Source organism: Cryptomeria japonica, chromosome 2 (assembly GCF_030272615.1).
Source record: "Cryptomeria japonica chromosome 2, Sugi_1.0, whole genome shotgun sequence".
NCBI classification, from domain to species: domain Eukaryota; kingdom Viridiplantae; phylum Streptophyta; class Pinopsida; order Cupressales; family Cupressaceae; genus Cryptomeria; species Cryptomeria japonica.
The window spans coordinates 139,171,680-139,185,262 of NC_081406.1; positions in this window are offsets into that span (position 1 = coordinate 139,171,680).

Here is a 13,583-nt window from a genome sequence, read left to right on the forward strand (position 1 = left end):
ATTAAAGAGGATGGACCAGTACCTATTGATTCCACAAGATGCACTACTGAGGAGAAAGATCTAGTTGCTAAAGTTGAAGAGAAAGATGAATGGGTAATTGATAGCAGTTGTTCACATCATATGACCAGTGATAAAAGCAAATTTGTGAATATGTCAAGGTATGATGGTGGAATAGTAAGATTTGGGGATGAGAAAGCCTGTGTGATTCATGGTAGAGGCTCTATTTCCTTTAATGGTAAGCATAACATTGATGATGTATTGTATGTTGAAGGTTTGAAGCATAATATTTTAAGTGTTGGGCAGATGGTTGACAAAGGTTATGATTTACAATTCAAGAATGGAAAATGCAAGATCCTAAATGCCTCCGATATAGAGATTGCATCGGGAACTAAGACTGAAGGTAATATATTTTATTTGAATGCTGGTGAGAAACGTTGCTTGATTGATTAGATTTATGAAAGTTGGTTGTGGCATAGGATAACGTGTCATGTTAATTTTGATTCAATGATTAAGATCATTTCTATTCAAGCTGTTAGAGATTTGCTTAAAATTGTTAAGCCTGCTAATCTGGTATGTAAAGAATGTCAATTGGGTAAGCAAACAAGAATTTCTTTGAAGAGTAAGTAGTATACATCTGATGGATTTCTAGATCTTATGTGTATTGACCTATGTGGACCTACAAATGTTAGAAGTGTGTAGGGTGACATATATTTTATGTTACTTATTGATGATTAATTTAGAATGATGTGGGTTGTCTTTTTGAAGGTGAAATCAGAAGCATTAGATAAATTCAAGATATTCAAAGCAAAGGTTGAGACTGCGACATGATGGAAGGTGAAATGTCTGAGATCTAACAAAGGAGGAGAATTTTTTCTGGTGAGTTTAATTCATCATGTGATAAGCATGGGATTATAATACAATTATCTTCTCCTAGAATCCCACAACTGAATGGAGTTGTTGAAAGGAAGAACAAGACTATCTTGGATGCTGCAAGGACTATGCCGATTAAAGGGAATGTTCCAAAGATCTATTGGAGAGAATCCTTTAGCACTACTGTTTACACATTCAACCAAGTACATATAAAAGATGATATCGGTAATAATCCTTATGAGACATGGTTTGGTCATGTTCCCACTGTGAGATATTTCAAAATTTTTGGTAGCAAGTGTTATATCAAGAGAGATGATGATATATGAAAGTGTGATGCAAGAAGTGATGAAAGAATTTTCTTGGGATATTCAACAAAGAGAAAAGCCTACCGATGCTACAATAAGAGATTGATAAAGATAGTGGAAAGTACAGATGTGAAGGTTGATGAGAACCATGGAAAAGAGATCAGAGCATGCATTCAGATGTTGCTACTGTCGGTGAAGAGGTGCAGGAATCGAAAAATCAAAATAAAGGCTATGGAAGGTGTGATGAGTAGAAAAAGGCTAGCTACTGAAGAGGTATGTTTGATTTCTAAATTGAACCTAAAGTTGTTGTTGAAGCTTGTAAAGATGAAAATTGGATAAAGGCTATGGAAGAATTATTATATCAGATTGAGAAGAATGACACATGGGAGCTTGTGCCTAGATCTAAACATAAGAATGTGATTGGTACTAAATGGGTATCCAGGAACAAATTGGATGAAGCTGATGAAGTCAGAAATAAAGAAAGATTGGTATGCAAAGGATATTCATAGAAAGAAGGAATTGATTATGAGGAGACTTTTTCTATGGTGGCTAGACTTGAAGTTGTTAGATTATTGCTTGCATATATTGCCTAAAAATATTTCAAGGTATATCAGATGGATGTCAAGTCAGCCTTTTTGAATGGTGATCTTGAGGAAGAAGTCTACATTGAGAAACCTGATAGATTTTCATTATCAGATTATGGTGACATGGTATGCAAACTAAAGAAAGCTCTTAATGGATTGAAACAAGCCCCTAGAGCCTAGTATGATAGATTGGATAAATAATTGCTGAAATTAGGATTTAATAAAGGTACTGCTGACAATAATCTGTATTTCAAGATTGAAAATTATAACATCTTAATTGTTGAAGTTTTTGTTGATGATATTATCTTTGGAGGAGATGATAACTTGACTATGAATTTTTCTGGTGATATGCATAAAGAATTTGAAATGTCTATGATAGGAGAGATGAAATTTTTCTTAGGATTGCAGATTTCATAGAATGGAAAAGGTATATTTATATCTCAAACTAGATATGTGAAGGAATTGCTAAAGAAGTTTGGGTAAGAATACTCCAAGCTAATTGGAACTCCTATGGTGATTGGGTGCAAATTATCTAAAAATGATGAATCTCCAAAAGCTAATCAGACTTTGTATAGATCTATGGTTGGTGGACTGCTATATCTTACTCAGACTAGACCAGACATTATGCATGCTATGTGCATGGCTACTAGATATCAAGCTGATCCAAAAGAGAGTCATGTCACTGTTTTAAAAAGGATATTCATATTTTTGAAAGGAACAGTGGATTATAGTTTGTGATATCCGAGGAATGATGATTTCATATCGTGTTCTTACATTGATGCTTATTGGGCTGGTGATATTGATGACCAGAAGAGTGCCTCCGGTGGTGCATTCTTTTTGGGTAAGAAATTGGTTTCATGGGCTAGTAAGAAACAAGATTCAGTGTCCCTATCTACTTTTGAAGCTGAGTAGATTGCTACTGCTAGCAATTGCACTCAGGTAGTTTGGATGAAGCAAATGTTGTAGGATATCAGAGTTATCTATGATTAACATACTGCCATATATTGTTATAATTCCAATTCTATCAATATGTCAAAGAACTCGGTGCAACATTACAAAACTAAACATGTGTCAATCAAGTATCATTTCTTGAGAGAAAAAGTTATTGAAGAGGAAGTAAAGCTAGAATATGTGTCTACAAAGGAACAAATTGCTGATATCTTCACTAAGCCTTTACCTGTAGATACATTTGTCTATTTGAGAGATAAGTTAGGGGTATATACCCCTCTTGATGAGAACTAGATGCATTGAGTTGCATTAATCCAGTGGACTTCACAGCCTTATCCTTCTATCTGGATTGATGAGTTGGTGTTGCTACTCTAATGGAGTAGTTAGTGTGTTTTAGGGGGAGAGTAAGTTTGGTTTTCTATTTTGAAGACCTTTGTCATTGATGTCAAAAGGGAGATTGTTGGGTATTACTACTGCTAGGATACATTGTTGTCATTGATGTCAACATATTCCTATGATTTATTGCTCTAGTGATTGTAGATTGGTTTATTGGGATCATGGTTTGGTGTATGGAGTATTTCTAGTGTCATTACATATTTTTGCATTGCTTTCAGTGATCTGGAAATCTTAATTGATCATATCATATGATCCGGTTTGCAATTTGTTTTTCTGATAAGTGCTTTGCAGAGTTCGATATTTCCTCTGATATATTTCGGTGTGATTAGATCTTGGGAGATTTTTTTGGATGGTCTTGTGTATCTTCATTTCAGATGGTTTGTGATTTGGTGATAGTTGCTACTGTTCGAGTGTTCTTGAATTTCATATGTTTATCGATGAAGATTTTTGATAAGTGGTGTTGGTGCAACTATTGCTGATGATTCTAACATGCTTGCTGGTGTTTCCTAATTGTGCTCTATTTGTTTTGATGATCCGCATTGATCATTGTGCGAGTTTTTGGTGATTTTGTTGAACCGGTGATGTTCTTCATGCTATGCGGTATTCTTGGTGATGTAGCATGTTGCGGTTGATCTTGGCGAGATTTCCAGTGGTGTTGCGTATTTGGAGATTTGATTTAGGTCCATGTTATATCATGTATATCATTATATTGGTTCAGTGGTCGATCTTTGTATCGTGTGATGTAATTTTGTAATTAGGTGTCGAGGGTTTAACCGACCTTGTTTTCAAGGTTGATGAATTGTATAAATAGGTGTATAGTCATGTAATTTAGGTGTCAATGTTGTGTCTGCATTATCTAGGAGTGGAAAAGGGTGTGAACAAGAGAATACATCCTTTGGAATTGAGATTGAACATAGATTGAAGTGATGTAGAGCAAACATATGTGCTTAACCAAAACTATCATTAGGCATTAGCAGATGTTGTTATTGTAGTTCATTTGATTTCAGATTGTTATTGGATCATTTTGTAAGCCAGTGAGACTTCTTTGTAAGGTTGTAGCCTTCCAGGTTATTGTATCTTGAGCTGTAAGATCTAGGCAGTGTGCCTGAATGCTAGTGCATTCCCATTGTAATATATTCACTTACTAGTGTAGAGTATCATCTTATTGTGGGTAGGTTCCCACCATGGTTTTTCCCTTAACTAGGTTTTCCACATCAAAATATTGGTGTTGTGTGTTGTGCTATATATTTGCTTATCTTTGTTGTTGCTGTAGTTTATCATATTTGTATTTGTGGTTAAGTTTAATAATTTGGTAAAAATTGATTCGAACCTCCTCCTCTCAGTTTTCCTTCATTGTTGTTGGCAACAGGTAATGCCCTATAAAGTCATTTACTTTCTCTTATACCACTTGTTGACAATGAACCAAGTCATTCAATGTGACTTGAGGTCCAATGTTGGCTTAGAATTGTTGGAGGAATTGATTGATAGGTTGTTGAAAAGAACGGATTGAGTTATTAGGAAACAAACAAAACTAGTTTAGAGTCATGTCTTTTAATGACCAAGGAAATACCTTATCTAGTAGAGCATCTTTGAAAAGAAAACACTGCATAATGTGGTAAAGGATGACACATGGTTATTAGGGTTTCCTTTTCCATTGTACTTCTCAAAATGGGGCATTTCAAAGTTTGATGGAATTGAAGTTCTTAGGATAATGAATGACAATGAGCTACAAGTGTAATATGATGGAGCATTAGGTGGGATTGGATTTGAATTCATATTCGCTAATTGTTGTTGTAAAGAGTTTACATATTTTAATGTTTGATTAATGAAAAGATCGATATTTGTGAGGTGGTAGAATACAAATGAATAGAGCTAGCAATAGTGCAATTAGCATTTTGGTAAGTGAATTATGGATGAGGTTGGATAACAATATGTTGGGAAACAACTGGATAGAAATTTTGAGAAGTAAATGAAAGGCCCAAGGAAGGTGGGAAAAAGCTATATTTCTTTATAGGATTCCCATATGCGACCCCAAAACTAGTGTGAGCATGTTGTTACCAAACTATGTGAAATATTTGAAAATGGGGTTCGACTAGCTTAAACATGCAAACTAGGAACAATTTCCCACCATACATTCATTGGTGACCAACCAATTAGGCCCAATTTTAATCCCTTAGGAGAGTCAAACATTGTGGTTGATTGTTCTCTTTTTGATTGATATGATTGTATACCAACTAGTGTAAGAACTAGGTAAAATGTTAGGGAATTGACAAGCTTCAACATAAATAGAAAGACACAAAATAGAAAGTAAGCATAGAAAGACAAATCTGGAAATAAGACAGAAAAAGGAACCTATCATAAAAATTTGAGCTTGAGAATGTTGGATCAATGTGCTAGGCGCCTTAGTCCCGATAGGTGTTCTGCAATCTGAGACTTTTGATTTTGGATCAGAATGCTCCTCAAATCACACTCTAAAAAATTCAACTAAAAAGTGTTAGACGATTGTGCTAATTGTCAATTTCCATCAGTTTTGGATTGCTCAAATTTTGGAACTGTAGTTCTCAGTCTACTCTCTATAACTCTTAGTAGTCAAATTTGAAACCTACACATAAAAAATAGGAAAAAAATAATTTTATCAGTTTTAGAATGAATATGCATTTTGAAATGCCTAGAAAAACACATTTTAGTAAAATGGATATATAACTTTTACATTTCTTATTAAAATTTTGATTTTTTACAAGCACTAGAAAGGTGATTGAAAGCTTTATGCAATAGAATAGCTAGTGTTTCTATATTATGCATTAAAAAAAAAAAAAAAATTTAAATTCATCCTTCATTTTTGAAACATCAAATTTTTACAACTTCTACATATGAATTCCCTCTTTCATGTTTTTTTTGCAGCAAGATCATCTCAAAATACTTTAAACATTAATTGAATAATGAATAATAAAAAAAGTAAGAATTTTACTAAGGAGAGTAATAAATTTTGATAAACCATCACATCTTTCTCTGTTTCTTTCTCTACCTCTCTCTCTCATAAGATAAAAATCTATCGCTCCACCTCTCCCTTGCTCCCCGATTCTCCTTTTCTACCTCTTTATACATCTCTCTCTAACTCTCATTGAATCCCTCCTTCCTTCTCTTTCTCTCAATCTCTACACTTATATTTCTAGCTCTTCATCACTCTCTCCTCTATCTCACTCTCTCTTGCCTAAGATCTAGACTTGTCTCTCTTCCTCTCCCTTTCTTCCTCCTTCCCTCCCTACTCTCAATCTCAATCCTCTCTCTCCCCAATCCCTCTACATATCTCTCTATATATCTCCTTATCCCCTCTCACACTCTCTCTACCTACCTTTCCCTCACTCCTTAGCTCTCTACCTCTCCCTCCCACCATTCTTGCCTCTCTATTTGTCTTGATCTTTAAAGCTCTTTGTAATTTAGTGAACCAAATCAATCTTATACAACCTAGCCTTCTTCTAGGGTTTTTTATTCATGTTAGGGTTTCTTAGTGTAGACACCTAAAAATTGTCATGTCTAATTAAATAAATATTTTATTTATTTAATTATCTAAGCTTAATTCTTCTATTAATTAAATAAATCTTTATTTATTTAATTAATTCATTTATCCTCTTCTAGCCTTATTTCTCATTTAAATAAATACATTTATTTATTTAAATTATCCTTTTCCTAAATTAAATAAATATCTTATTTATTTAATTGATCCCACTTCTTCTATTAATTAAATAAATCTTTATTTATTTAATTAATTCATTAACCTTTTCTACCCATGACACATGTCATTCATCTCTTAATTCATACACTACCTACCCCTTTCATTATTTTATTATTTCTTTTACCTACCCTCTAATCATAGCCGACCTCCTTTTACACCTCTCAATCTTATCCCTCCATTTCATATTGTGTCTTCTATTTAAGGAGATGCTTTCTTCATTATCAAACCCTAATCACTGATCTTAAGGACTTGACTATACTACGATCCTACTTGCAACCACATTCCGTTCTTTGTTGAGCTCTTGTGCACATAAAATTTGAGAGCAAATATATCAAGCAAGATCAATGGAGATAGGAAGAATGGAGATCAAAACCCTATTGGACATGTAATGGTATAATCTTTGTGATTTCATTTGATTTGCATTGTCTTAGGTAATCTTCATATTTTATGGTGGATCTTTGTTGATTGTTAGGCTATGGTTTGGTGGTTGAATTCATTTAGCCTTTCAATATTGTTATTATTGTTATCCATTTTCACCATATACACTTAGATGTATACTTTCATGACATCTACATCTCAATTTTGAATTCAAAACTCTTTAAACATGACCAATTATTCATTGATTTTATATTGTTACATATTTTTCTATTATCTAAATTGTGAAATACCTTCTACTTACATTACCCATCTTTAGAAACCACATGAAGGTTTTACTTTAACATTTGATATATTGTTGATATTTCTACTTTTTTAATATTAAAGCACACATATTTTTTATTTAGTTTTCCTCTCCTACTCTCCTTCTCTCCCTCTCTATATATTTATCTCTCTATCTCTCTACCCCTCTCTTTATCCCTCTGCATATATATCTCTCTCTCCACCTATCTCTCTCCCTTTGTCTTCCCCCTCTATCTTTTCCGCTTCATATCTATCTATAGATATCTATCCCTCTTTATAATGCTATATCTCCCTCTCTCTCCGACCATATTACTCTTTCTTTCTATATGTCTCCACTTAAATATCTCTCATTATATCTCTCCCTCTTCCTTTGTTTATCCATATCCTTATCCCTCTCTATCTCCATCTCTATCTTAATATCTCCCTCACTCATACGTGTAGAGCCCTATTTATCCCTTCCTATCTCTTTCTCTCTATGTTTAGATATCTCTCCCTATATCTCCTTCTCTCCTCATGATTACCTCTTTCTATATTTCTCTACTTCTCATCTATCTACTTCTCTCCCTCTCCCTCCCTCTATTTATATATCTCTTACCCTCTATATCTCTGTCTTTATATATCCATTTTACTCTTACACACATACAGACACATGCAATCCCTATTTCCCCTTCCCTCCCTATCAATAGAAGATAGAGGGGAGAGATACTCCACATACCTCATCAAGAACTAAGACCCTTATATTTCTAACACATAAACATTTCAATTATAAGGATAATCAAGCTCCATTACCAATAGGGAGATATAAATATAGATCAATAGATATATAGTGGTTGGATATAGAAAGGGAGAGGAAGAGATAGATATATAGTGGTTGGATATAGAAAGGGAGAGGCAGAGATAGATATATAGAGGGGGATATAATGAGAGAGGGAGAGACATAGATATAGAAAGATAAAGATAAAGATAAGGAGCTTGATATAAGGGTAAAGAAATATGGAGAGACAAGGAGACAGAGATAAAGAGATGGAGAGATAGAAGGTAAAATATAGAGAGATAAAAATACCTAGAAAAGAGATAGAGACATTAAGGTCTAGTAAGAGAGAGGGAGAAAGACAAAAAGAGAAGGATGGATAGAAAAAGGGAGATATATCTAGAGATATAAAAGTAGAGAGAATGATAGAGATAATCACAAACCCTATAGAAAATACATCAGTCAATCAAAAATATGATTTTCGGTAACCAAAACATGATGCGGTTCCAGTCATAACCTCATTACAATGTTACAGACACATATTCCCAACCACAACACCGAATTCTTCATCAATCTCTAGATCCAATTACTTAAGCATAACATAGTTTCACATTTACTGATTAAAGTCCTATTTTCCAGTTAATTGTGAAATCCATTCGATAGCTTTTCAGTTAATCATAGATGACTGAGGTAACATGATAGAACAATATAACCATATTTTCCATGAATGGCAACACAAACTGATCATCAAGTCATCAAACAACATCTCAACTATATCATCACCAACAATCCTTATACCGGTTCATCAATATCAATAGTTATGTCAATATCCATTCACATTATCAATTATGCCAATATGCCAACATTATCCCCCTTTGGCATTGATGGCAACACTAAAAAACCTCATCATACTGAATTGAACTGATCTGTTCTGTACTTGCTCTCTTCTTCTATTGACCTCCTTTGTATTTCATCTATTGGTTATCTAGTTCTTCTTCTTCTCAACTAGTTCTTCTCTCCCTTTGATAACAATGCCAAAGGTACAAATATCTTTTATGTCTTCATCTCTGTTGCTGTCACCTCTATTTATCTCATCGTAGCTGCTTCACATGAGGAGTAGCCCACTTCACATCAATCCAAAACTGAAAGATATCCAATGCATTCACCAGTTTGATGCATCACCAACATCTTAGTTGATCTTGTGCAAGGGTACAACCCCTAATATACCTCTGAGATATTCAAAGGTTGTCTTAGGCAAAGGTTTAGTGAATATATTTGCTAACTGCTCTTTGCTAGACACATACTCCATTCTTACTTTCTTCTCTTGTACTCTTTCCCTCAAAAAGTGATACTTCAACTCAATGTGCTTTGTTCTTGCATGTAACACATGATTTTTTGAAATATTAATCACACTAGTGTTATCACAATGAATAGTCACCGATTTAGACATGTCTTCCTTAAAACCTTCCAAAATATGTCTCATCCATATAGCCTGAGTACAATTCATTAATGCTGCCACATATTCTTCTTCATTGTTGATTGTGAAATACAGGATTGTTTCTTGCTTATCCAGGACACCAATCTTTCTCCTAAAAAGAAAGCTCCATCGGTTATGCTTTTCCGGTCATCATCATTTCCAACCGTCTGCATCTGTAAAAACTTCTAAAGAAAAATTATCATTGTAAGGATAGCATAAACCATAATCAACTATTCCTTTCAAATACTTGAATATCCTTTTTACCACTACCATGTGTGTGTCCTTAGGATCTTTCTGAAATCTTGCAACCAATCCAACAACATGTGCAATGTTCAGTCTTTCGTGAACAACATAATGCGACTTTCCAATCATAGACTTGTATTCTTTCTCATCAACAAACAATGAATCATCTTGTTTTGATAATTTACAACCTATCACCATCAGAGTACCAACCGGTTTACAATCGTCCATGCCAAAAGTCTTCAAAACTTCTTTTACATACTTAGTCTAACAGATAAATATTTCATTCTCCAGTTGTTGAACCTATAAACCAATAAAGAATTTTATGTCACCTATAAGAGACATCTCAAATTATTTCTTCATTTCATCTGCAAAAGACATACACATGTCATCATCTCCATCAAATATTATATCATCAACAAAAACTTCAACAATTAACATTTTTTCTCCATTACTCTTCAAATATATGTTACTGTCTTCACTGGTTCTCTAGAATCCTATCTTGATCAGATGTGTGTGCAATATTTTAAACCATGCTCTGGGAGCTTTCTTCAATCCATATAGTGCTTTGTGTAGTTTGCAAACCACATTTTTCATCTTCACTCAATGCAAAACCATTTGGTTGTTCTATATATACTTCTTGTAGGATACCATTCAGAAAAGCTGATTTAATGTCCATCTGATATACCTTAAATCCTTTAAAAGAAGCAAAGGCAAGAAACATTCTAACACCTTAAAGTCTTTCCACTAGTGTAATGGTTTCACCATAGTCTTCTCCTTCTTGAGTGTACCCTTTCCAAACCAACCTTGCCTTGTTTCTTACAACTTCACCATCCTCATTAAGTTTGTTTCTGAATACCCATTTTGTCCCAATAACATTTTTGTCTTTTGGTCTAGGAACAAGAGACCATGTATTGTTCTTCTCAATCTGGTCAAGTTCTTCATTAATTGCATTCAAAGAATCTTCTTCTTTTAAAGATTCTCTAACAGTCTTCCACTCAATAGTTGAAATCAAATAGGAATTCTCTTTGATTTTTCTTCTTGTCTGCACACCAACATTCTTGTCACATATAATCCAGTCTTTTGAATGAATTAGCCTTACATATCTTGGGATTACCGGTTCTGGTACAATGATTTCAACTTCATGTTCATCATCTTCTTCATTATCATCAAAATGCTTAGATATGTTGGACTCATCATGTTTGTCAGAAAATTCATCAATTTTAACATTCACACTCTCAACTATTTTCTTTGTCCTTTTATTATAACATTTGAATGCTTTACTCTTGGTAGAATATCCAAGAAATATCCCGTCATCACTCTTCACATCAAACTTTCTAGTAAAATCATCTCTTAATAAAATATCTACCACCAAAAAATTTAAAGTAGCTGACATTAGGAGTCTTACCATGCCAAAGTTCATAAGGTGTTTTATCATTACCTTTCTTCACAAGAACTTGGTTCAAGGTATAAACAACAGGGCTAACTGCTTCTCTCCAAAACATTTTTGGATCATCTCCTTGTATCAACATTGTTCTAGCAACTTCCACTATAGTTCTATTTCTTCTCTCTGCAATGCCATTCTGCTATGGAGTCCTCGATGTTGACATCTGTCTCTTTATTCCATGTTCTTCACAATACCTAGTGAACTCATCAGAAGTAAATTCTCCACCCCGGTCAGATCTTAAGAACTTCAAATTCTTTTTGATTTCCTTTTCAACAAGGGCTTTAAAGATCTTGAATTTGTTGAATTCCTCTGATTACTCCTTCAAGAAAGTTACCCACATCATCCTTGAAAAATCATTAGGAAAAATCATAAGATACTTATCACCAAAGAAACTTCTAGTGCTCATAGGAAAACATAGATCAATATGCACTTAGAACTAAATCAAGAATATTCTCTGAAGAAAAAAATCACTCTTAAAAGATGTCAAAGTCATCTTACTCATCTGACAATCCTTGCATAACATATTAACCAGTTTAACAAGTTGGGGCATTGGTGCAGGAGCACTTGATAAAATTTTGTTGTTTAGGTTCGAAGAGTTAGGAATCATGAGATTTTGGTTTTCTATAAGGTCAATAGGTTAATGAACAAGTACTTAGATGTTTGTAAGGACCCTAGGAGTCACTGATTGGCCAATGTTGCCCTATGGGCTCTTATGGGTGTCAGGTAGAGTACTTGGTAGAATAAGTTGACTTTATGTTAGAATAGGTAGATTGATGTTTTTTAGTGGGTTTTAAGGTCATTTGAACCTTTAGAAATGACCTAGGTTTGATTTGGGCCAAAGTTTCTCAATTATGTAAAAGTTGTAAAAAGTTGCTCATAGCAACTTTGCAACTTTTGCATTTTCCAAACACCAACGACTAGTTGGTTGTATTTTTTAGTTAAAAGAAACTTGTAACCAACCCAAGGATGATATAAGGCTTGGGAAAACCAATGATAAGGTTGGTTAAATAATTGGAATAAGGAGAGCAAGATTTAACCTTGAATTTTTGTGTGTTTCAACAATTTGCATTGAGTTTCATTGGTATTCTATGGTCTGTACAAACTTCCAAGCCTAGAACAAGACATGAATTGATAAAACAACAACTTAACTTCCATTTCATGTGATTTGAGATTTTGAAGTGTTTTTTTGTAAGTTTTGGTATTTTTGTTGCAGGCAGGTCCTAAAGACCTTAAAACAAGGGTTTTGAAGACTCAATGGCTCAAACCTAGCATTCCATGGTGGAGCCACATATTGAAACCTTGTGGAATGCTAGGAGGCTTTGTAAATTATGTTTTCATTTTGTTTTTAAGGAAAGGAAGGCTGATCTCTAGTTTTGCCACCATACCTTAGGCTTGGAACGCTAAGTTGGCAAGCAATGGGGAATATGGACAACATACCCTAGATGGGTAAATCCGATGAATGAAATTGATACCGGATTGTATTGGAAATCCTCATGGGTGTATAGACCTGAGACAATCATTATATTTCTTGATCATTCGGATTGGTGAGGACATTTGAGCCAAACCCTAGTTTGTAGGTTAAAAAGTTGGAAAGTAGGCCTAAAAAGGGTTAGGTGGGTTAGAGACCAAACCTAAAACTAATTCTAAGATATTATATGAAGCTTCCAAAAGGGTATTAAAAAATATAAAGAGTTCATACCGGTGTGCAGGACTTCTAGCAGATAAGTGCAAAATACTTCGCATGTAGGCTAATTGGACTAGGTCTTCTAGTAGGCCTAAAAGAGAAAATTGGTTCTAAGGCTAAGAATCTATAAACACCAAAGACATAGTTAAAGGGATAGGGTTGAAAATAAAAATAAAATCAACCCTAGGTGAGTTGGGAATGACTACAGGAAGATCCTAAGGTAGAGGGGGCTGGCTCATGGGAAAGTGTGAGGAGGTATTGGGCTGAGGGGTCTCAATTGGGGAGTGTTGGACTCTTACAAGACAAGAGGTGGTCACCTTAGTCTCTAGACCTTTGGAAGGTCAGTAAGGGTGATCCCTAAAACCTTTGGAAGGTTGAGTCATTGGGAACCATTAGATGGTTCAAGAGGCAGCCTAGAGAAACACCAAGAACAAGAAAACTCTGAAGGAGTGAGCATCCTCTCTACATCA